The 27,432-nt window shown below is 33.7% G+C and overlaps 1 protein-coding gene across 5 annotated transcripts in view; it reads right to left on the minus strand.

The window, feature by feature from the left end:
* CNTN5 (contactin 5) overlaps positions 1-27,432 on the minus strand; it is a 1,325,220-nt gene that overhangs the window by 1,085,498 nt on the left and 212,290 nt on the right. The window contains exon 2 of one of the 5 annotated variants that reach the window (XM_045790825.2): positions 9,713-9,784. The exons of the other annotated variants lie outside the window; for them this stretch is intronic. The gene's annotated coding sequence lies outside the window, so the exon portion shown is untranslated. The remainder of the gene's footprint in view (positions 1-9,712; positions 9,785-27,432) is intronic. 5 annotated transcript variants of the gene reach the window in all.

Genomic DNA, 27,432 nt, shown 5'->3' on the forward strand with positions numbered 1-27,432 from the left:
ATTCCTTCATTCTCAAAGAGAAGGCTCAATATGAATCTACAACAAAAGACAATCAGAGCCATAAACAGAATATTAAATAAGAGATAAGTATACACTGATTAGATGATTTAGTATATTCTGTTTACCTCAAATGTGTGGGACTTATTGCTTTGGATAAGAACTAAAGTAGCATTTGCTACTTTTCATAAGGTAAGTGACATAAAATAATTTTCTCTTTTCTCCTTTTTCCCTTAAAGCAAGATTTTTTTTAAAGATTTTATTTATTTATTCGACAGAGATAGAGACAGCCAGCGAGAGAGGAAATACAAGCAGGGGGAGTGGGAGATGAAGAAGCAGGCTCATAGTGGAAGAGCCTGATGTGGGGCTCGATCCCATAACGCCGGGATCACGCCCTGAGCCGAAGGCAGACGCTTAACCGCTGTGCCACCCAGGCGCCCCTTAAAGGAAGATTTTTAAATCATCCTTGTATTTGTACAATTTCCCTAGATGTTTGATTGTAACGTGTATATGCGCTTATCAAAATTAATTTCCTGGAAAAATTAGATAAACCAATATCTTCAGAACATACTATAAGGTGTACCACACGCAGCATATTTATATGAACTATTAGGTATATTAGTGTAAGACTTATGAACTTTGTTTTTGGTTATGAATAAGATTTGCAGACAGTAAAGTTGAATTGGCTCGCATAATTATTGACCATTAGACATCATGCAGCTTTTCAGAAAGTTACTCTTCTGTTCTTCAATGTAAAGTTAAGAAACTGAGATGTTAAGGTATCTTCAGCAGGTATGCTTATTAGTGGTGGCATTACATGGAAAAATCTCCCATGGGAAATAGAACAGACGATACATAAAGCCACCTTATGTATCTGCTTGTCCCGAAAATTATCTCCTAGTTTTCAGAAATTCAAATTATTAGTATATGTTTCTACAAGCTTCTTAATTATAGGACCTTTTACTGATTTAATAGAAGTTAAGGATCACATGGACTCAGGTATTTTATGTAACCCAACTCAGAGCATCCAATAAACTCCATTCTTGGATGGGGAGGAAAAGGAGATATAATACATGAATCCATCCATCCTTCTTTCCTTTGTAATACATTTAATTTTCAGAAGTGTTGATTCAGAAGCAACAGTAAAGTAGCTCTGTGCAAGAAAACAAATACAAGCCACTACTATTATCCTCAACTACCTCAAATCTGCATGAACAAATGCATGAATAATTTTAAGTAATAGAAATCAATTTAACATTTTTTTTAGTTAAAAGAGGAACTCTAAAAAAATATAGCAGAGTGGAACTTAGTTGTAACTTAACAGAATTCCAAATAATTGGTATAAACTTCACTTGATATTCATTAATGGTACTGCCATTCATATACATGTACAAGACATGGCAAATTGCAAAAAAGAAAAGAAGAAAAAAAAAGAAAATAAGAAGAGAATTATAAAGAATACTTTTTTGTTCCAGAAGATAGGGAGGCTAATTATCCTAAAACTTTGGAAGAAACTTTATAGAGGATGTTAAATTTAAGCTATGCCTTGATGAATAAGTAAAATTTAGAGAAGAAATGATAGAATGAAATATTCCTTAAAGATGATAACTCAATAATAATATTATTATCATAAGAATTGTCATAATAATCAAAACAATAAAACAATTTTTTAAAGTTTAGTCCAAGTTTTATATTAGGGTTTTTGGGTAGATTGTTTTATTTATTCATTACAAAATCCCTCTCAGCAGATTCTGTTTTATCTATTTTAAAAAAAGAGGAAACAGGCTTGGAGATAAAGAACCCTTCTTAAAACTGTAGAATTAAGAACTGCCAGAGGCAAAAGTCATATGAAGGTGCTCAGTTTCAAAAGGCCATGCTTTCAAATACCACAATTTATTTCCTGCTTAAGAGAAAATATTGAGGAATAGAAATGTCATGATAAATCTCAGGGACCATGTGATCATCAGTGTGTTCTAAATGTGTGGTTCACACTGGAAAATAAATCTTAGTTTTAAAAGATAAATTAAGAGATTTTGGACCAAGAGGAGTACCCAGATGATATCCCTAGAGAAGGTTTGGGTAGACAGAGAGCTCCTGGAATTGATGGAAGGGTGTCGTACATCAACTTTGTATTATTATAACTTGGACTAGGAAGGTTCTATAATTTATAGTTTTGGAGTCCTACCTCAGACAGACTGCACTGAGCAATTTCTGCTACAAATAATGTGCTTTGATTAAATTATATGCTTTTGAGAGGACACTCCAGATGTACTTAGTACAGAATTATGTCAAATTCAAATATGCCTACCACCTTACCTATGGAGGGGAGCAGAATATATCACCCCCAAATATGTCTCTTTGGCATAAGGATTATGGAAATAAAAGCACAAGAGTTCAGACAGAAAACATGTTGATATAAAGAATGCTCATCTGTGTTTCTACATGTGACTTCTCTGTGCCAAATAACAGTAAGGAGTCAGTTAGAGCCACACCAGCTCGTCACAACAGATAAGTGTCACTAAACATGACGTAATTAGTTCTCATTTTTTAAGTAAAATAAATGCTGATGTTCCAAACCTAGCACATATATATATATACATATATATACACACATATACTATTAGTATTTACATATAAATGTACCATATGTATGTAGGATTTTAGAAGCACATACGCAGAGGAAAAATATTAGATTATTAACATGGGAAAGAAGGGGCATGTGCACGAAAAAGCATGGATATGTGATTATATTTTTTATATTTTTGAAAATATACGTATGGGTATATAATTTGTATTTGTGTAGCAAATTCAATAATATAAACCTAGTAACTTAAAGTATATATATATATTTTAGATATATATATAGAGAGAGAGAGTATACACATGCAGCAATATATGCTTGGACTATATGTAATAACATATGTACAGTCACTCATACTATTTATTATGTTAAATTATTTTAGAAAACAATTATTCTATCATAAATTGAAAATAATTCTATACTTTTCCTTAATCTTTTCTTCTGTTATTATCTTATTACTCACTAACCATCAATATTTAATTCCTGAACATAGAGATATTAGTTTTTTTGGAAAACAACATTATCTGTTTGGATATGGTTCATTTTAAAATCTGAAATCCAGATGGGAGCATGCCTTTGGGGGTCTAGATAAAACATTTCATATTTGAGTGTCTATTCTCTTTTCCAAATCATAACTTTATCCATTGTCTACATAGTAAAATTTAAATTCACATCCCAATTATCTTACCTTTTTCTTTGTAAATCAAACTAGTGAAAACAAATGAACTACAAAAGAGCCTGGATACAAATTTTGATATCCTATTTGACAATGAATACCTTTACAATAAGTAAGTTTATTACGTCTAGTTAAATTCTCTCAGGCTGAATTATATTCTGGATGTTTAGGGATAGAATAATATTTTACTATTTTAAAAATGTCTTACTTATGTAATTAAATAGACTAGATATAAAATACCCATGCAAAAATAAAAACAAATTAATGATCTGCAATATGATGTCACACACACAATAAATAATAAGTAATACCAGATTCAATAACAAAATGATAAGGATGTAATATGTTGTTTGAGTCATCTGAACATAAATAAGTACAAGTCTAAAATTGCATTCATATGACTTTGGTTTCAACATGTAGTGAGAATTTCAGGTTTAGATGTTTAGGATAAAGGCATGGTATAGCAAAAAAAACCAGGGGATTTAATCTCGGTAAGTTTCTGTACCTTCTATGTGGGAGCGTCAGTGAGTTAACCTTTCACATCTCCCAGGTACAATACAGGAATGATACCTCTTTTAAATGCTTGATTAAAAAATGAGGTCATGTGTCTAGTGATTACTTTGTAGATAATATAGCACTACAGGGAACTATGATTATGAATTTCAAATCCTTTTGTTTGTATTTTTCCAAAACAATTGAATTCTTCATTATATCACAACACTTCTTAAAACTCTGCTCCTTAGGTTATTTATGTATATTGTCCATATGAAGACATATATAGTTAAGATGATAATTAGAAGACAGCCTTCATGTAACTCCCCTTAGTCTCAGATGAGTAAATTTATTTAATTACTTATTTGATATCTAAACTTAACCAAGACAAAATCTGAAAATTATGACCTCTTAAATATGAGAAATAAGCACATAGAAGAATTATTACTTTAGCTCATTAAAAAATTTCTGAAAATCCATATTGTCCTTTGTATTGGCTGTATGAATCCCTGTAAAGTGCTCTCATCTTGAAATTATAGCTCTTTTTAACATATGTATTTAGGAATTGGTAATTTGGCAAATTAGTAAAAACAAAACATTATTTTTTAAAATATTTTATTTATTTATTTGAGAGAGACAGAGAGAGCACAAGCGGGGGATGGGTGGGGAGATAGACAGAGGGAGAAGCAGATTCCCCACTGAGCAGGGACCCCCATACGGAACTCGATCCCAGGACCCTGAGATCATGACCTGAGCCAAAGGCAGACACTTAACGGCTGAGCCACCCAGGCAGGTGCCCCCCAAAAAGCATTATTTTTAAAAGCAGCTGTGGGCACATCTTTATTCTCCACTTGTCTACAATTAGGTTGTACAACTTAGAGCAACGTTCTTAACCTGTGATAGGTCACTTCATATGTAAGATGGGATCATGTCTGTTCTGTCTTGGGACTTATTTTTCTGAGTAAATATTTGTGAAAACGCTCTGAAAAAAATAGAGTTATTATTTCAAAATCGAATACATTTGTCAAATTCTCTCACAACTTGCTCTGACTACCTTTTTTCTAAACCTAATGCACTTCTGTAACTTGAGTACCAGTCTCTGAGAATAATTCAGAACAAGATTTGAATCTGGCTCTGCCATGTAGTACCTGAGTGACTTTGAGCAAATAGTTTGATGTTTTAAGTAAATTTCTTCACAAGTGTAATTGAGATATTAATATTCTGCCTCATAGGGTTGCTGTTATGAACAGTAAATTAAATAACGTGAGTAAAGAATCAGATTGCCTAGTAGACAGTAAATATTCATCAATTTTTGAATCAATATCCTCCTCATCACATCATAATGTCATTATTCTTTTCACTTAAGATACTTAAAATAACTACTTCTTAAAAGTTTCCATTGGTCATGCACACATTATACTTCCTAAGTTATCATTTTATATAGCATTTTATTATAATAACATCTACTATGCCCTGAACTTTATGAAATAATTCCAATTAAAATAACTCAAAGATTTTGTAGTCTAGTAGCCATCTGTAGACAAATGAAGCATAACCATATGTGTGTGTGTATATATATGTGTATATAAAATTTGTTCTCTCAAACAATGCTGAACTCAAGTATAATAGCTCTTCACTCTAAATAGCTTCATAGATGGCTTTTGGCAGTTCTATCAAACATAGCTGCAGGGACCTTTCAATTTCAAAAGAACACTCATTTCTCTAAGAAATTGTACTGCAAGAACAGAGAAAGCCTTTATTTATAAAAATCTAAATGTTTGACATTTGTATACATTATAGTCTAAGTATCCAGATGTGTGTAACAAACATACCTAAGCTATAATTTGTCTCTTAATGTCCACATTGGTTAAAAACTTAGTAAAACAAGCTCTTCATTACATTTTTGTTTTTTAGCATAAATTAAGGAAATACTGAGTATGTTCCCTAATTGTAAATGTTCTTCAAAGAATTTGTAAAAGAAGAAAATACTGCCTTATTCATGTATACAAGTATTTCTAGCCTACTGACAATTATTTTTTACTCTAAAAATCCTACAAGAATTTACCCAGTTAAAATTTCTGGGTGTCAGTCATGAGATTTCTTAATCTTCAGGAATAACTGTTGTTGAAGTATACCAGCAATTTATTTAACCACATCAGAAAAATGAAACAACTGCCAAAAGATATCACAGGCAAAAAAATTACAGTGACCATATTCTTATTATGTACAAATGTACAACTCTTGGATGCATATTTATTATGTAGACTTTGGGTTGGTAACTAGAGCTTGATTATTTATGGACTAACAAAAGGATATACATTTTTGCTAAGGTCTTTTAATTAATTTTCTGAATACTTATTTCCAGTTTTTAAATTCATATGGCAAAAAGCTAGTTATTTTAAATTCACATAAGCTTTTCTTCTCATACATGTGCCTATTTCATTTATGTAAATTATTAGTTGAACACATTAGTCAAATCTTTAAACAGAATTTATACTGAGTAAAAGCTTGCTTCAAGTTGTGCACTGTAAACGTTAATTAGAAATAACCACAGTAACTATCTTTTTAAAAATAATTTTAATTTTTTTTTGTTCACCCAAAGTACAATCATATATGCTCAATTACTCTTTATCAACTGTTTCATTTTATAGTCACATTTTTTATAAATAAGTCCTCTCAAATCATTTGGCTTACTTCTGGAATTAATATTTACACAGTATTCAGTTAATAAATGTTCAATGTTCAATTATACCCAAGTGATGGATGAATGACTCTCCCTCTAAACTTTGATAAAAATAATGTATATTATTGAAATAAATTCTTAACAAATATTGCCCTACTCCCTTAATTTTTTGTTGTTGGCTCTGTATCTTTTTTCACATAATTTTGCATTGAAAAACTTCATTAAGAAAATATTGGCTTGTTCAAAATCGTACCTTATTCAAATTAATAAAATTCCTCGCCAAATTGAGTGATTTATTTTTCTTTAACAAAAATATTATGGTCTCTGCCTCTTTCTTACATAATTATTTTCTAGGCTTATTTTTTATTAACCAAATTTTACTGTTTGTTAATATTGGGTTAACATGAGAAATATTTATCAGGTCAATAATAGTCATTGAGCAAATTTATAGTAAACTAAAACATACACTGTCATAGAAATATATTGCTTTAGTCTGTACCTTATACATACTGAAATTAGTGATAATCTGAGGTATTCTTTGTTGTTGTTTTCAGGAAACTAAGATTACTAAAATAGGAACAGGAAAATTGTCTATTCAAGGCATCAACTTAACAATTTGACTCTAGTAGTAATAAGGAATCTGCAACAAATGTAGTTTATATTATTGCTTCTAAGGTGACTTTAGAAATAGCATAAAAATAAAATTACTAGAGTCTATCAAAGGAATAGCTTCAGTATATGTAAAGATAAATTTTAACATTGCAAAAACTACTTTCTCATTGTTTATTTTTCCAAACTGGTTTTAAAAAAGAGGAAGAAATTATATTTCTCATAATAAATAATTCTCAGTTGAGTTCCCGTTATATATTTGGGCAGGACTTTATTTTAAAGTTCATAGAATTCACCCCATTCCACCAAAATGATATGTCACTGAGTATTCATGTTATTAATGTGTGTATATATGTATGCAAGAATATGCTCATATTTTTTTACTTCTCTTGAATTCCTTATCCATTCCTTTTTTTTAAAGATTTTATTCATTTATTTGAGGGAGAGAGAGATAGTGAGATAGAGCACAGGCAAAGAGGAAAGGGAGAAGCAGGCTTCCTAGGAGCAGGGAACCTGATGCAGGGCTCGTTCCCATAACCCTGGAATCATGACCTGAGCCAAAGGCATATACTTAACAGATTGAGCCACCCAGGTGGCCCCCCTTTTTTAAATATTGTATTTATTTATTTATCTTATCCATTCCTTTCAGACAGATCTCTGTTGTATAAATTCCTCCATTAAGTCATCTGCAACTAACCCAGCACACCAAAATCCTTTCCTCATATGATCTCATACAGCATTATTTGAATATTAATATTAGTCATTATTCTTGAAACTAAGAATTTGTCATCATGTTTTATTGTAATATGTTAATAAATGAAGGAAAAGTTAAGAAAAATCATAGATATTGTTTTGAACTTATGATATAAGTTACTCTATAAAAATAATTTCATAATATTTGACATATATGAATGCATATGGTCTATGGATGTTATTGCACATATATACATATGTGTAATATGTTTGTGTTAATAAACTTTTGTATAGCTGATATCATGGCATACAGATGAATTATATTTAATGACTTTTAGCAAAGTTATTGGATGTAGGCTAAATACATAAAATCAATTAGATTTATAAACACCAGGTACAATGAATGTGAAAAAGTAATATAAAATATCAATTATGTTTAAAATAAAAATTATAAGGAAAATACCCATTAGAGAATGTGCAATCAAAATAAATGGAGAGAAAATTCATGTTCAAAGGCAGGAAGATTCAATAATCTGAAATTGACAATCTCAAATTGACCCATAGATTTAATAAGATTAAATGACGAATTCTTAACAGGAGGAATTTGACAACATAATACTGAAATGTACATGGAAGTACAAGGGACCAAAAAAATTTTTTTTAAAAAGTCATTAAGTCTATATGGTATTGACATAGGGATGGACAAATAAACTAATAGATTATATAAGGGAACTCATAAACAGAGCTCCAGTAAAATGTGAAGTCAAAGCAAGGAAATTTAAAAGAGAATTTTTATCTTATCAGGATAGAAAAGTATTAAGCAACAAGATGCAAAGTGTGGAAATCGCAAAGGAAAATATTAATTCTACTATGTTATAATTTAGAGAAATTATTTGCAGTACACATATCTCTAAATCTTCCAGTTAGTGGCACTCCAGAGACAATAAGTGATTTATCCTAAATAATACCATTAAGTATTCAGTATCTGAGCTATGATTAGAGCTCAAGTTAACTGACTCTATTATGAACTCAAGCTAACTGACTATTATGAATTCAAGCTAACTGACTCTAACACACTATCTTCCATAAATAACTGTTTTAATTGAAAGACAAATATGAGTCCTTGTGAAACAACAGCACTAATCTTACACAAATACAACAGAATTAAAACAAACAAATGAACTTGAACTTTAAAAAAAGCAAAAATTTTACACTTCCTTAGATTTTTAATATAGTTACATCCAGTTTTTGTGGGATGAACATTTTGTCAAACTTATATAAAGTGACTTTCCCCAATGCTACTTTAAATTTGTCAATCAATTAAGAATTTATTACTCAAAAGCATTTTTGTGATTTAATATCCTTCATGTATTTCCTGGTATTGTGTTGGTTTTTGGACATTAATCAACATCGAATGAATTTATAATGTCAAGTAGTGACTACACAATCCCAATGTTAAAGGAAGGATCTTGTTCCATAGCAATCTTTGCTAAGTGCAAAGGTCTACATTGCATGCAGTACAGAAACAGGTTGATCAATCATTGTAACACAGGAGACATCACAACTTAGAGCTTCATAACCTAATCACTAAATTTATGCCAAGATGATGCCAACTTGTCTATTCAATTGGTATCACAAAAATGCATGTGACGCATTCATTGAGAACCAGCTAACAATTCCAGTGGGGTCTATCTCCAAATTCTCCAACAGTAGAGAATAGAAATCAATGTTTTGCTCTATCATATGATAAACTCAAAAACAACTCTTCTCAGGGTGAGGATATTATCTCAGAGTTGTTATCTGTCTAAATCAAGTGACAGTGAGTGAAAAAAGACCCATTTTGTGACCATACTTAAGGAGATGTAATTGATACTGAATATGTTTGCAATGTTCTCTTACCAATACTAGAAGGAATTGTTATCTCTAAAAATTTGAACAGAGAGGAGTGTACCATAGTAGATAAGAGTGTGACTTCTCTTACCTGGGTTTAAATCCTAGGTTCCCTTATGTTAGATGAAAGGTATTAGGCAAGTTTTGGCTTCAGTTTCCTCATCTGTAAACAAGAGAATTATGAAAATCTCTACGCCAGAGAATATTGTGAATTTTAAATAGCACATTCTTTTTGAAGAATGTGTAGCTTGTGCTCAATGAATTGCTGTAATAATTATGTGTATTAAATGTGTGAGCACGCTCTCTGGTTATTAAATTTTACTTTTTTTGCCGAAATACATTTATTTATTTCTGATAAGAGCTATTGAATAATTACATGTCAGGTACAGTACTAGACACTTGACCTCTCAGCAAGGTCTTGCCACATCACTTTTTAGGTCAGTGAAATGTACCAGGACATAATAAGACTTCATCTTCTTATTTGAAGGGAAGGAAGGATAGTAATTAGCATAAATTGCATAGTTATGTTTGTGATATATCAGATGTTAGATTCTTTACATGCATTGTGTTATTTACTCTTCCCCCTCAAAAAACAATTTTACAAATGAAGAAATGAAGTCAGAAAACTGAATCAAATTAAATTTCTAAATATAAGAATGGCATCAAAATATATACCTCTGTTTTCTAATCTGTTGCTTTTTTATGTTACACTTGTGTCTTTCCTCTACTTTTAACACCTACATATTAATAAATGTTAATAACTCCATAAAATTATCCAAATAAGTTTTGAAATCTTTACTATGTTATAGAGGATGGCCAGGGACATAAAAAATTTTATATAAATATTTGACTATACTATTAAGGTCTTTTATCTTCATTTTCTGACTTTTCACTTTTTAGTAAAGATATAGACTTCTATCAAGATTAATCCTCAATGAAGTTACCATTAAAAAGTTTCCAGCCAAAAATTAAGGTGCAAATCAACAGAATATGTATTAGTATTATGTTATTCATAGTTTGGCAACGATTTTAAACTGTTGCTTTGTAAATTTTTTTGTGTCCTATACATAGAGAGACTAGTCTATGATTAGCTATTATCTTTGCTTTTGTCAGATATTGCTTTTGTTGTTGTGATACTTAACTTCAAAATCTGAATATTGTTTAATCTCAAAGAAGAACCAGCCAGTTTATAAAATATCAGATTGAAGTGGAATGTCTTTGCTAACATTTCTATGCTAAGCCTCATTTCATAAAGATATATTTTTTGTTTTTATTTAAATTCCAGTTAGTTAACATACAGTGTAATATCGGTTTCAGGTATACAATTTAGTGATTCAACACATACATACATCACCCAGTGCTCATCATAAAGATATTTTTTAAATACAGTGATTTCATACTTGAGTTTACTGTTTGGCAGCTGCTGGAATATACTACCATAATCATCCTGCACATAGCCTTTGGAAGCATTTACAGGGACAATCATTGCTTCAATTTTGATAATACAGCAACATCCCAGGAACTTGTGACTGGTATTACTTGCACTGCAATTCTGTTTAATGATGGCTCCTGCCCCATGACAATATAAAAAGCGCCCTTCACCATTAATTTGTAAACCTCTGGTATTGAGGCCAACTTGATCACAGTTATTATGCCAATTCTCCAAGGACTTGCTGGCTTACAACCACTGCCTCACTGCCATTGCCAGTTATTATAGAATTAAATGAAATAGTGTGTGGGTTAGTATATTCAGGTCACTTTAACATTTATAATGATGATGAACAACTCTTGTTCTTGTAGCATTGTCTGCTTTGGCTAACAGTACAAAATACATTTGTGGGATAACAATCACTTTCCCAGTTAAATTTGTGATAGAAGATATGGTCCTAGATCTCATATATCTTAATAGGTGGAATCGATTAAATTAATGCTTAACTCAATTGGTGGAACTTCATGCACAAATAATTTGGGCTTCACTAATCAGGTTTATAAGTAAAAGGTAACATAAGCTCCCATCAATTTGTTTAATGTCACCCTAGGTGATATCCTGGGAGTATTCAGCTCCATTCAGATCCCTTTAGATCAGTAGATTTCAACTGGGATGATTTTGCCCTCCATAGGACACTGGGCAATGTTTGAAAACATTTTTAAATGTCACAACTTGGGAAGTTTGCTACGGGCATCTGGTGAGAACATGTTTGGGATGCTGCTAAACACCCTTCCATGCACAAGACAGTCACCCAAATCCACTCTAAAATAGAATTATCTGGCCCAAAATGTCAACAGTGTTAAAAGGTGATAATATTGGCTTTCAATGACAGAAACTTGAACTTCAACTAATGACCTTCAGTGGGTTGTAGTCGGGGTATTGTAAAGCTGTTGTCTGTGTTCCACTGTCCATATTACATACACATTTTTATGCAATAAAAATTATAGAAGTGTAGAGAGGGACATAAGTATATAATATAGTTATATATCTCATAAAACAAGTCTTAACTACTTTCCTACTAGAGTTATTTGCTGATAGACACATTCAAAGATAGACCGATAATAAAATCATTTTTAATTATTTTACGTACTTTTAATGTAAGCATATATGTGAAGCAATAACTTGCTTGTAAGCAATCTGAAAGTGATGCCAATTATTGCATATGCCTCTCTATTGAAATTATAGGCAAAATAATACTCTTTCTGATCATTAATTTTGTACATCTATTATTATTAAAAGAAGATTTTAATGAAAGTTCCCCAGGAGTCTGATTTCAGATTCACCAGTAATCACTCATTCAATATAGCTGAATGTGACTTAAGCATCCAACACTGTTCTTTCATTACTTACCTAAAAGCCTGTGTTAAGTACAAGGGAACTCATTTCACTTGGATAGACAAGAGGCACTTGAGCGGAATTCCTTTAAGTCGCTGGGTTGCCAAAGGCTGTGACTTTCAGGTTTTCATGTGCTTAAGAATCAGTCTGGGGTACTTTTTTCATATTCTTTTTTTTTTTTTTTTTTACTTTTTTCATATTCTTGGGCCTGAGCACCAAAGAGTATGATTTAGTAGGTATGGTGTGGGCATTTTAAAACCAACTGTTCTGGTGATTTCATGCAGATGATTTCAGACCATAGTTTCAGAAAAAGTACCTTAAATTTGCAGTTCACTGAGTACAACTCCAAATCTACAAGGGATTCAGTTTGGGAAAGGAAGACTGGGAAAGGCTGGACAAAAAAGTCAAAAAAGCTAAAAGACTATTTATAATAAATAAGTATTAATTTTATAGCAATAATTCATTGATTCAACAAGTATTTACTGTAAGCCAATTATCTACCATGAATAGTCTCAGCAGTTAGAATATTGCTATAAATAAAACAAAAATAATCTACCCTGATGGAGTTTACATTCCAGTGGGAGGAGCCAGACAATGAATTACTAACATAAGGCAGAAACAATTAATAGTTGTCTTTAGATGCATACTTTAAGGTGATTTATTAGTAAGCTCTTGAAAGAAATAAAAAAATTATTTCCCTTGAAATATATTCCTTCTCTAGACCCCTTTCCATAGACCCATAATTCTACCAAATTTTAAAAACACTAATTGACACCAAATTAATGGGCCAATGTTTTACATAAAAGCAACATAATATCTCATTCTCTAAATGATGTTGTTACCATTTGTTATACAGTATCTAGAAGTAAAAATCTTGGCAAATCCTACTGCCATGTTTTGTTATCCATCGTGCAGAAATATTGCATACATTTTACTTTGCGTGAGTTTATATCTCAGTGTTAAAACTACATACGTTGTCATAATTACACTTTTTGTGCTGTTTAATAAGGTGTGCAACCTTATCATTAATATTATTTTTTAAAGTTTTCTGATTTGAATGACAAAAAGATATCGTAATGTGTTTGTATGTTTGTTTTTGTTGTTGTTCCTCAACCATCCAGGACACTAAATTTGAAGGATTTGAAAAGTACCCCAATCAATAAGAGAAAAATATTAAAAAGTATTTGAAAAGCTCTAGAATGCAAAGTTTAAATCTATTTACTGCAGACTTTCTTAGAGCTTTTATTATATGATTATGAATTGCGATCCTTCAAGACATGGCAAAATAAACACTGTTACCTTAACTTTTTCAATCATGATTTCTTTTCATAGAGTTTATAAAAGGATCATATACTCTGAAAGAATAATTAATAACAGAGGGAAATATGGAAAAGAATTTTTAAAAACCTGACAAGCCAAATTAAAACAAATCTATCATCTGCCTATCCACACACTTATAATTGTATGAACTACATATTCTGCATTTAACTGGATGCAAAAATGGTCATGAGAACATCTCCCTTTCTACTCTGAGTTGAGATTTTCCGATTTTAGTGCTTGTATCTCAGCCTAAGAAGTAATTTTCAGATTAGCTCCTAATCATTAAGTGACTTTCTTCTCCCAAGAGCAGGACATAGTTCTCACCATCAAAGCATCAGAAAGAATGCATCACAGGAAAATAACATTGTCAAAGGAAGGAGTAGTCAGAATAGAGAATGCCAAATCTTTTGTTGGCAAATCTTTGAATATCAGCTGAGGTTTTGTAGGGTACATTGGAGGGAACACACATCCAAGGAAATGAGTCACTAAACGTCCACATAGATATTCTGTGAGCATGCACATTAATAAAAATGGAAAGCAATCTTAAAATAAAAACAAAAGATCGAAACAAACAAACAAAACATTCCACTACTGATAAGTTTTGATTTTAAAAGAAGTCATGTAAAAACATTCATCAAATCTGGAATTGTGTGTATTTGCACAGCGACTTGTTGTAGGAAAGAGTTAGAGTTATTACTAATTTAAGACTATTTTAACTTGTTAATTTCACATTATTTTTATGCTGCATAATATAAATGTATTTTACAATATAAAATATTGTACAATATACTCCACAATATAAATATACTACCCAATACACTGATTTTCAGTAGTAACAAATATTAAAATTCTTACACTAACATAGTCTCGGGGTTAAGGGTCAGATACTATTATGAAAGAAATCTAAACCCAAACAGAACTTAGTCACACAAGACAAGGATTTTTGTTTGTTTGTTTTTATTGGCCTAGTGAGGCAGAACTTAAGACGAATGTCATAATTTTAATGATTATTATTCTTGATTATATGCATTTTATGCTTAAATATATATTATTTATGTAGTTCTTATTTAATGGGTTCACTTTTATAAACTCACAAAGTATCTTGTCTTCATCAGATTTCAATCCTTCATTTATTCTTTAACAAATACTCTTTATTGTACTCCTACTATGTTACAATTCAAAGTGCTTATCTAGTATCATCACACATTTCTTGAATTTCTTTGACACCATCTAGTTATTGTAATTGGACTACCAATGTCCAGAGTCAGCAAAGCAAGGTTAGCTATACCTTTCAAAACACTGTCTCATGAGACTATTCTGTTTAAAAATGTAACAGTGAACATACATGAAATGTCAGTCAATTTACTTGTGGCTCAGTCACTCCAGACCCTGTTAAGACTTTATTTTTACTGTATTAAAGGATGACAAATTTTGGTTTTGGTTACCTCATTCTCAATTACTTAGAAATAGTATTGTGTGTAATGTCACACATACATACGTACAGGTAAATAATCATTACAAAAAAAATAATGAGACAAAACAGTAAATCAAAAAAGTCAAGCATTCCGGTATCATATTTATGTTGGATCAGAAAAACTAACATTATAGATGAAATAATACTTATGTTAATGATCATTAAATATTAAGAAAATGTTACCTGCTTATTGCAGTATGAGTGTCCAAACATTTCTTTCCTAGTCATATGTCCAAACATATGAGTGTCCAAATATTTCTTTCCTAGCGGGAAATTCATGGCACTAGGTCACTAACTTATAGTCCCATTAGGTTGGGTAAATGATGGAAAAAACATCTCTTTCTATATAGGCCTTGAATGCTGCCAACATTTGGGGAATATGCAGAACAAATGTCCAAGGAATGTGATCATAAGCCAGAGAAAGGAGCAAAAGTTGGCACATAAAGAAAAAAAATTAAAAACGCAATAGAAATTGAAGGCATGGTGATGCGGAAGCATCTATATTAAGTTGTGGCATAAAATGAATTCAAATTCTATCTCTGTGAAATCATAATCACATATTTGTTAAATAACTCTTCTCTTAAAAATGATACATAGATTAAAATATTTTTTTACTTTTTTTTCTTTATGTCTAGACAGAAGAAAAGGAAAAAAAAATAGTTACATATTTAGAGAAGAACAGGAGTCACATAATATTGAGATTCTCAAACTTCACCTACATCAAAATCACCTGGTAAAATTGTTAAACCACATGTTTCTGGGCTCCGCCCCCAGACTCTCTGATTCAATAGGTCTAAGGTAGTACCTGACATTTTTAATTTCTAATTTAAAAAAATGCTTATTTTTATTTTTATTTTAATTTCCAACAAGTCCCTAGATCATGCTGACACCTTTAGACACTTAGAGAATCACTAATAAAATGCATGGGCATATCTTTAGAAATTTATAGGGGTGCTGATGGAGACTATTTGAAGAAAAATTATTTCTTTCTATGTTTTCCTACTTCTGTTGGACATTGTAAAAAGTCAGAGAAATGCCTTTAAGGGAGATACAAGAAGTTATAAGATACTTCATTAAATATATTCATACAGAATGGTTTGAATTAACTTTTTTTTTCAGGAATCTATAAGACTAGGGTTGGGTATTAATTTAGTTGATCACAGGATTTCCAATATATTGAGCCCACACACATGAAACTGGTTATTCATGTTGTCATTAATAGCATGTTACAAAAATCACAAAAATACATATATTATAAGATGTCTTGGTCAGAGTTTAGAATTGAAATCGAAAAGAATGATAGAACCTCCTAGGTAGGTTTATGGATCTGAAAGTTTGCAAGAACCCATAGTTTTTCCATGATGAACTGGTAAACAAGGAGGAAGAGGAAGAACTGGGGCAGGGGAAGAGACTTGTTTCATCATTCACTATGGGGGCAGTCAGGTCTGATATAACCCTGAAAGATTCATATATGTTGTGGGAAGTAGATAAATGTTTTCTCAAACGTTCAAGATCAGCTTGGATATGATACAAAGGACTCTGTCTTTTGGACAGAGCAAGGAGAATACAGGCAGCAGTATCCTGTAAGTTCAGAAAATGCCTACTCACTCCCCTATTCCTCCCTATTGCCCATTCTCCTTTGCAAATGCTTAATGAATTTTTCTCATTCTTTTTTTTTTTAAATTTTTTATTATGTTATGTTAGTCACCATACAGTACGTCATTAGTTTTTGATGTAGTGTTCCATGATTCACTGTTTGCATATAACACCCAGTGTTCCATATAACACCCAGTGCTCCACCCAGTACAATACGTGCCCTCCTTAATACCCACCATTGGCCTATCCCAATTCTCATTCTTTTTCTTGATTTTGTCCCCAAAACTTCAGTTTTAAAATACTATGAAATTTAAAGACAACCTTAGACGAACAACCTGAGGGAAACCTCCCCCAATTGTTTTATAAGAAGTTTTCACCATCTAAAAGAATGAGCATTTGAAATAGTAATACAAAATGGTAATTACATTATATGTCAACTTTATTTTGTGACCTAAGATTCATACTTACCACACCAATTTTTGTGTACATCTGGAAAAAGAACTATTTAAACATTATTCTGTACAGGAATAAAATGCTTTCAATGCATTTTCAATGCTTCCATGAATTAAAATACAAAAATAGGACTTTTCAATCGTTTACATTTTTTCCTAAAGTCTCTAATGTGACTCTTTGTGGCTTTTAGTCCCATCTAGGTTGTCATAACTTTGATGAATCTGTACATGAGGTCTATAAAAAGAGATGAGTAGTTATTAGATGTGAACAAGTATCTTACTATAGATGAAAAGCACAGTTGGTTTACAGAATCACCCTCTCATAGTAATTTTCCATCCCTCAACAATTTTAAAAACAATTCATATGGAAAAATGGAGGTTACCTAATATGTGAGAGACATTATGACTATATCAGAAATGTTCCATTAACTAGGTACTAAATCTTTTTAAGCCTTTGGTCAATAATAGAATCATATTTTCATAAACAACTTATCACTCAAAACTCAGACAATAAAACTAGATGATAATTTAAAATTTTTCAGTTGATAATTAAACTTGTTTAAATCTCAATTTAGGTTCACCTCTTAGAGTATTACCAGAAACTAATCTTTACTTTGTTTAAGTTTCATTAGCTTTAGTATTTATAAAGTCTAGCATTTCTATGGGAAAATGATTTTATTTTTAAAATGATATATATTTTATAATTATTTATGTGATCAAATATTTTTGTACAATAATTTTCCTATACTGTTATTTATCATTAATTTTAAAAAATGGAAATAATCCAAATGAAGTGGGATAGAAGAATGGAGATATAAATAGCTGTATAAACCTACATTGAAATGTCATAGATTCAATAAAAGTCATATCTAGGAGTTAGGGTTATGGGTAGTTTTTATGAACCACATTACTTTTCTGCATTTGCCAAAAATTATAAAATTATAAAATGATAAATTATTTTCTTATCAACACATTTTGACATTCACAATTATTTCTTTGTCATATTATTATTTTAATCAGTTTACTCATTGTAAAGGCACTCGTTTAACAATTCCATAAAGTTAATTTGATGTGAGGGTTGTGTACTTGTACCTAGATAGAATACATTTATAATCAATGATAAAATTTCCAAGAAACACTATTCTTTATGAGACAAGTGAAAAAAAAAAGACAAAAAAATTTTTGGCATAATAAAATATTGTTAGAATTCTTATTCAAAAACTGCTTCTCTTGCCAATTCTGGTGCTGTTCCAAATCATAATGCTCTCACTGTATGTTATTATTATAAAATTTTCATTTAACAAATTCATAATGCATTTCTCAAACTAGGTTCATTCACAAATATTTCTTAAATTACAACCAAAGAGGAGTTCCTGAAGCAAAATATAAGACTCAGCAATGGTATATGTTTCTGGGCACAGTTTAGGAGTGAATCTGGTAGGAAAGAGAGGAAGATAGTAGCAGAGTAAGAGGCCCCTAGGCTTTTCTGATCCCACAGACACAAGCACATGACTTCAAATCATCCTAAATACCACAGAAATCAACCAGAAGACTGACAGAACAAACTACACAATGAACGGGAGATAAGAGGCCACATAGAAGGCAGAGATTTAAAACAAAATGCAAAGATGGAGGAGTTTAACCAAATGAAAGACTAAGATAAGGTACCTCAAAAGATTTAAGTGAAACAGATAGAAGTAACGTGTCTAATGGAGAATTTAAAGTAGCAATCATAAAGATACTAACTGAGCTTCAGAAAAGAATAGAAGACATCAGGGAGACCCCTACTAGAGAGATAAAAGAGTTAAAAAAGAATCAGTGATGAAGAGTGTAGTAAACAAGATTGGAAACAGGCTTGATGCAATGGACAGCAGGCTGGAAGGAGCAGACGAATGAATTGGTGATCTAGAAGACAAAATAATGGAAAGTAATGAAGCTGAACAGAAGAGAAAAAAAGAACTATGAAACATGAGAATAGAATTTGGGAACTCGGTGATTCTATCAAAAGTAATAACATTCATATTATAGGAGTCCCAGAAGAAGAAGAAGAGAGAAAAAGGGGCAGAAATTTTATTTGAAGAAATAATAGTTGAAAAATTTCCTAATCTGGGGAAGGAAACAGATATCCAGATCCAGGAGGTACAGAGAACTCTCATCAAAATCAACAAAAACAAGCTAACACCAAGACATATTGTAATTAAATTCACAAAATATAGTGAAAACAAACAAACAAACAAAAAACCTTAAAAGAAGCAAGAAAAAAAGTCCTTAACTTATAAGGGTAAGCCTAAAGACTAGCTTTAGATTTCTCAAGAGAAACATGGCAAGCCAGAAGGGAGTGTCATGATAATTGAAATTCCTGAATGGGAAAAATTTGCAGCCAAAAATACTCTATCCAGCAAGGCTATCATTCCAAATAGAAGAAAAAATAGAGTTTCCCAGAAAACAAAAACAAAAGGAGTCAGTGACCACTGAACCAGCCTTGCAAGAAATATTAAAGGGGAGTTTCCTGGGTGGTTCAGTTGATTAAGCTTCTGCCTTTGGCTCAAGTCATGATCTCAGGGCCCTGGAATCAAGACCCACATCAGGTTTCCTGCTCAGCAGCAAGCCTGCTTCTCCCTTCGCCTCTGCCCTTCCCCCCTGCTCATCTTCTCTCTCTCATCTCTGTCAAATAAATAAATAAATAAAATCTTTAAAAATAAAGGAGATTCTTTGAGTGAAAAGGAAAGACTGAAAGTGACAAAGACAAAAAAGGAACAGAGAGAATCTCCAGAAACAATGACAAAACCAGTTATTAAATGGCACTAAATACATATATATCAATAATTACTCTGAATGTAAGTGGACTACATGCTCCAATCAAAAGATAATAGGGTGTCAGAATAGATAAGAACACAAGACCCATCTATATGCTGCTGACAAGAGACTCATTTTAGACCTAAAAATACCTATGAATGGAAAGTGAGGGGATGGAGAGATGTTTAACATGCAAATGGATGTCAAAAGAAAGCCAGAGGGAAGGGAAAAAGATGGCAGAAGAGTAGGTGACCCCTTTTACAGCTGGTCCCCTAAATCGAGCAGGATATCTACCAGACCACCCTGAACACCCATGGAATCAGCCTGAGATGCACGAAGATACATCTCGATCTCTACAAATGAACATCTCCAGCGCTGAGTATTGAGGTACAATGCGGGGAGCTGTGAATCCCTGCATAGATATCGGAAGATTAAACAGAAGGGAGAGGGAGCCACCAAGCTCAGGCACTGGGAAGTAGTAGCCACCTGCACTGGGGAGCGGGCCGGACTCATGGACTGGCACCAGCAAGAAAGCAGACTGAGAACATGAGCCTGGGAACACGCATGACCAGACTAAAAACTGGAGCTCCAGTGCACTCACTGGAACCTGACTGAAACCAGTGGTTCAGGAGCACGTGCATGTCCAAACTGAAAACCGGAGCTCCGGAGCACACAATTGAACTTGACTGAAACCAGGAGCTCAATAGCGTGTGGGCAATCAGAGGGAAAACCAGTGCTCCAAAGCACGCATGAACCACACTGAAACAGGGAGTTCTGGAGGTGGGGTTAGAAGCACTGGGGGTGGCTGGTGGGGTTAGAAGCACAAAGGACAGAGATGTGCTAGCCCTGGAAGCGAGGGCTGGGAGAGCAGCTGTGGGGTGCACAACCCAGGACACTGCAGGGTTTTTAGCAGCACCGACAGAAACAGAGTTAAAGTGGCCAAGAGAGCTCAGTGGAGAGTGGACTGCGATCTCTCTGTTCTGAAACAGAGGCTAGGATATGGCCACTGCTGCTCTGACTCTCAGAAGAGTCACAGAAAACTGCCAGGGAAAGCTCCCAGAGAACAAAAGCCCAGAAATATCAGTTCACATTGTGCCCATCCTCATCCCCCTTCACAAGGGATGGGACAACTTTACCCAAACAGGGTTGCCTGAGTATCAGCGAGGCAGGCCCCTTCCCCAGAAGTCAGACTGAAAAAACAAGAAGCCCACATGCCTGAGGTCCCTATAAAACAAGTGCACACTGCCTGGGTCCTGGGCAATAATTTGAGCTCTGGACATCCCTGCAACCTATCCTCATCAGAATGATGAGGAGGAGGAACCCTCAGCAAAGAAAGGACACAGAGACTATGGCCTGTGCCACAGAACTGATGGATATGGATATAACCAAATTGTCAGCAATGGAGTTCAGAGTAACAATGGTCAAGATGATCTGTAGGCTTGAAAAAAATATTAACAGAAATATTAATGAGAATATAGAATCTCTAAGGGCAGAAATGAGAGTAAATCTCTCAGAAATTAAAAATGCTAGGAATCAAATACAGTCTAAACCAGACGCTCTGATGGCCAGGGTAAATGAGGCAGAAGAACGAATTAGTGAATTGGAGGATGGGATGGTAAAAGAGAAAGTTAAAACAGAAACTTGGCTCAAAAAAAAAATCCAATCTCAAGAATGTAGATTACAGATTACTGACTCAAAGAAACAGTCCAATGTCAGAATTATCATCATCCCAGAGGGGGTGGAGAAAGAGAGACATCTAGAAGAGATATTTGAACAAATTTTAGCTGAGAACTTCCCTAATCTGGCAAAGGAAACAAGCCCTAATCTGGCAAAGGAAACAAGCATTCGTGTCCAAGAGGAAGAGAGGACCCCTCCCAAGGTCAATGACAACAGACCTACACCACGTCTTCTCATAGTGCAATTCGCAAATAATAGATCCAAGGATACAGTATTGAAAGCAGCCAGGGGGGAGAAAATCCTTATGTACACAGGGAAAAATATCAGAATAAAGTCAGACTGGTCTGCAGAGACCTAGGAAGGGTTGGCAGGGTATTTTCAAAGCTCTATCTGAGAAGAACATGCAGCCAAGGATCTTTTATCCAGCAAGGCTGTCATTCAGAATTGATAGAGACATAAGGACCTTCCAGGATTGGCACAAACGGAAGGAATTCGTAATCACCAAACCAGCCCTATAGGAGATATTAAGGGGGGTTCTATAAAAGTAAAAAGGCCCCAAGAGTGATACAGCAAGAGAAATTTACAATCTATAGAAACAAAGACTTCACAGGCAACATGACATCATTAAAATCATATCTTTCAATAATCACTCTCAATGTGAATGGCCTAAATGCCCCCATAAAACAGCACAGGTTTGCAGATTGGATAAAAAGACATGACCCATCCATTGGCTGTCTACAAGAGACTCATCTTGAAGCTAAAGATACATTCAGACTGAAGGTGAAGAGGTGGAAAACCATTTTTCATGCCAATGGACCTCAAGAGAAAGCTGGGGTAGCAATTTTCATATCAAACAGATTAGATTTTAAACTTAAGACTGTAGTCTGACTGTAGTCAGAAGGACACTATATTATTCTTAAAGGATGTATCCAACAAGTGGATATGACAATTATAAACATCTATGCCCCCAACAGGGGAGCAGCTAGATACACAAGCCAAATCTTAACCAAAATAAAGAGACATATAAAAAATAATACGTTAATAGTAGGGGACCGCAACACTCCACTATAAGCAATAGACAGATTACCTAAGCAGAAAATCAACAAAGAAGCAAGAGCTTTGAATGACATACTGGACCAGATGGACCTCATAGATATATACAAAACACCACACCCCAGAACAACAGAACACTTATTCTTTTCAAATGCACATGAAACTTTCTCCATTATAGACCATATACTGGGTCACAAAACAGGTCTCAACCAATACCAAAAGACTGAGATTATTCCCTGAATATTCTCAGACCACAATGCTTTGAAATTGGAACTCAATCACAAGGAAAAATTTGGAAGAAACTCAAACACTTGGAAACTAAGAACCATCCTGCTCAAGAATGATTGGGTAAACCAGAGAATTAAGAAGGAGATTAAGCAATTTTTGGAGACCAATGAAAACGAAAACACATTGATCCAAACCTATGGGACACTGCAAAGGCAGTCCTAAGGGGGAAATACATAGCCATCCAAGCCTCACTCAAAAGAATAGAACAATCTAAAATGCAGTTTTTATATTCTTACCTCAAGAAGCTGGAGCTGGAAGAAGAGCAGGCCTAACCCACGCACAAGAAGGCAGTTGATCAAGATTAGAGCAGAGATCAATGAATTAGAAACCAGGAGCATAGTAGAGCACATTGACAGAACTAGAAGCTGTTTCTTTGAAAGAATAAATAAGATTGATAAGCCACTGGCCAGACTTATTCAAAAGAATAGAGAAAAGACCCAAATTAATAAAATTATGAATGAAAGGGGAGAGATTACGACCAACACCAATGAAATAGGAAGGATCATTAGAAACTTTTATCAACAGCTTTATGCCAATAAATTAAACAACCTGGAAGAAATGGATGCCTTCCTGGAAACCTATAAACTACCAAGACTGAAACAGGAAGAAATTGATTATTTAAAGAGACCGTATAATTTTGAAGAAGTTGAAGCAGTGATCTAAATCTTTCCCAAAAATAGGAGTCTAGGGACTGACGGATCCCGCAGAATTCTACCAAACATTCAAAGAAGAAATAATACCTATTCTCCTAAAGCTATTTCAAAAAATAGAAACAGAAGGAAAACTACCAAGCTCATTCTATGAGGCCAGTATTACCTTGATCCCCAAACCAGACAAAGACCCCATCAAAAAGAATTACAGACTGATATCCCTGATGAATATGGATGCCAAAATTCTCAACAAAATCCTAGCTAATAGGATCCAACAGTACATTAAAAGGATTATCCACCAAGGCCAAGTGGGAGTCATCCCTGGGAGGCAAGAGTGGTTCAACATTCGCAAATCGATCAGTGTGATAGATCATATCAACAAGAAAAGAGTCAAGAACCATATGATCCTCTCAACTGATGCAGAAAAAGCATTTGACAAAATATGGCATCATTTCCTGATTAAAACTGTTTAGAGTATAGGGAAAGAGGGTACATTCCTCAATTTCATAAAAATCATCTATGAAAAGCCTACAGCGAATACCATTCTCAATGGGGAAAAGCTGAAAGCCTTTCCCTTAAGATCAGGAGCACGACAAGGATGCCCACTCTCACCACTATTATTCAACATAGTACTAGAAGTCCTTGCAACAGCAATCAGACAACAAAAAGGGATAAAAGGTACCCAAATCGGCAAAGAAGAAGTCAAAATGTCTCTTTTCACAGATGACATGATACTCTATATGGAAAACACAAAAGACTCCATCCCCAAACTAGTAGAATTTATATAGCAATTCAGTAATGTGGCGGGATACAAAATCAATGCTCAGAAATCAGTTGCATTTCTATACATGAACAATGAGACTGAAGAAAGAGAAATTAGGGAATCCATTCCATTTACAATAGCACCAAAAATCATACGTTATCTTGGAATTAACTTAATCAGAGAGGTAAAGGATCTACAGATCACTCTTGAAAGACATTGAAGAAGACACAAAAAGATGGAAAAATATTCCATGCTCATGGATCGGAAGAATAAACATAGTTAAAATGTCCACGCTACCCAGAGCAATCTACACTTTCAATGCCATCCTGATTGAAATACCAATGACATTTTTCAAAGAGCTGGAGCAAACAGCCCTTAAGTTTATGTGGAACCAGAAAAGGCCCTGAATGTCCAAGGAATTGTTGAAAAGGAAAAACAAAGCTGGGGGTATCACATTGCCGGATTTAAAGTTGTATTACAAAGCTGTGATCACGAAGACAGCATGGTACTGGCACAAAAACAGACACATAGACCAATGAACAGAATAGAGAACCCAGAAATGGACCCTCGGCTCTTTGGGCAACTAATCTTTCACAAAGCAGTAAAAAATATCCAGTGGAAAAAAGACAGTCTCTTCAAAAAATAGTGCTGGGAAAATTGGACAGCTATATGAAAAAGAATGAAACTTGACCACTCTCTCACATCATACACAAAGATAAACTCCAAATGAATGAAAGACCTCGATGTGAGACAGGAATCCATCAAAATCCTAGAGGAGAACATAGGCAGCAACCTCTTTGACAGCAGCCACAGCAACTTTTTTCATGACACATCTCCAAAGGCAAAAGTAACAAAAGAAAAAATGAACTTGTGGGACTTCATCAAGATAAAAAGCTTTTGCACAGCCAAGGCAACACTCAAAAAAACTAAGAGGCAGCCCACGGAATAGGAGAAGATATTTGCAAATGACACTACAGATAAAGACTAGTATCCAAGATCTACAAAGAATTTCTCAAACTCAATACATGGGAAACAAATAATCAAATTTTAAAAATGGGCAGAAGATATGAACAGACACTTTTCCAATGAAGACATACAAATGGCTAACAGACACATGAAAAAATGTTCAAAATCATTAGTCATCAGGGAAATTCAAATCAAAACCACCTTGAGATACCACCTTACACCAGTTAGAATGGCAAAAATTGACAAGGCAGGAAACAACAAATGTTGGAGCGGATGTGGAGAGAGGGGATCCCTCTTACACTGTTGGTGGGAATGCAAGTTGGTACAGCCACTTTGGAGAACAGTGTGGAGGTCCCTTAAGAAGTTAAAAATTGAGCTACCCTATGATCCAGCCATTGCACTACTGGGTATTTACCCCAAAGATACAAACGTAGTGAAGAGAAGGGCCATATGCACCCCAATGTTCATAGCAACATTTTCCGCAATAGCTAAATTGTGGAAGGAGCCGAGATGCCCTTCAACAGATGACTGGATTAAGAAGTTGTGGTCCATATATACAATGGAATATTACTCAGCCATCAGAAAGAATGATTACCCAACATTTGCAGCAACATGGACGGGACTGGAGGAGATTATGCTAAGCGAAATAAGTCAAGCAGAGAAAGACAATGATCATATGGTATCACTCATTTATGGAACTTAAGTAATAGCAGGAAGATCAGTAGGAGAAGGAAGGGAAGAATGAAGCGTGGGAAAACAGAAGGGGGAATGAATCATGAGAGACTATGGACTCTGGGAAACAAACTGAGGGCTTCAGAGGGGAGGGGGTGGGGGATTGGGATAGGCTGGTGATGGGTATCAAGGAGGGCACATATTGCATGGTGCACTGGGTGTTATACGCAAATAATGAATCATGGAACACTACATCAAAAATTAAGGATATACTTTATGGTGACTAACATAACGTAATAAAAAATTATTTTAAAAAAAGAATGTACAAACAGCCAGTGGAATGAAATATGAGTTCAAAAACGGACCCATATTCGTATATGCATTTAGACTATCATGAATTCCTAAATCGTTGAAGAACAAATGAATTTTTTTTAAAGATTTTTTCATTTATTTGACAGAGAGAGAGAGTAAGAGCACAAGCCAGGAGACCAAGGAAGAGGTAGAAGCTGGCCCCTTGCTGAGCAGTGAGCCTGATGCAGGGCTCAATTCCAGGACCCAAGGATCATGACCTGAGCCAAAGGCCAACGCTTAACCGACTAGCCACTCAGGTGACCCAGAAAAAATCAATTTTTTAAAACAAATGTATCTGTTATAATTAGCTACCCTATTTCCAAACAATAGAGATTCCCCAATTATGTATTATGAATTAAAGAATTAAATTAAAATTAGATGAAACTAGGAGAAAATATAGGTGAATATATGATTGTGTGTTATATAAGTCATCTATAAATACAATACTAACATCAGAAATAAATTATGCAAAAGATGATTGGTATAGTGTACATTAAAGTAAGGTTTATTTTCATCAAAAACAGTAAATAACAAATTCAAAAATTGTTACAAATGCCTACACAAACTCATAGGACATTTTTAGAAAATTCTAAAGTGAAAACAACATTACCAACATAAAATGACAAAGAATTACAATCAGGCAGTTCATACAGGAAAAACTGTCAATGAACATATGAAATATTGAATCATAATAATAAAGTATATCAAAATGATAATGAAATATTTTTAATCTATTATATTACTGTAGTCTAAATGTAATGAAACTCCTTTTGGTAGCAAGATTTTGGAATGGAAATTCCAGTAAAATCTTGATAAGATTATATGTTTTAAAAATCTTTCTGGAGGGGCACCTGGGTGGCACAGCGGTTAAGCGTTTGCCTTCGGTTCAGGGTGTGATCCCAGCATTATGGGATCGAGCCCCACATCGG

This window comes from Ursus americanus, chromosome 16 (genome assembly GCF_024610735.1).
Source record: "Ursus americanus isolate L20-20 chromosome 16, mUrsAme1.1.p, whole genome shotgun sequence".
NCBI lineage: Eukaryota > Metazoa > Chordata > Mammalia > Carnivora > Ursidae > Ursus > Ursus americanus.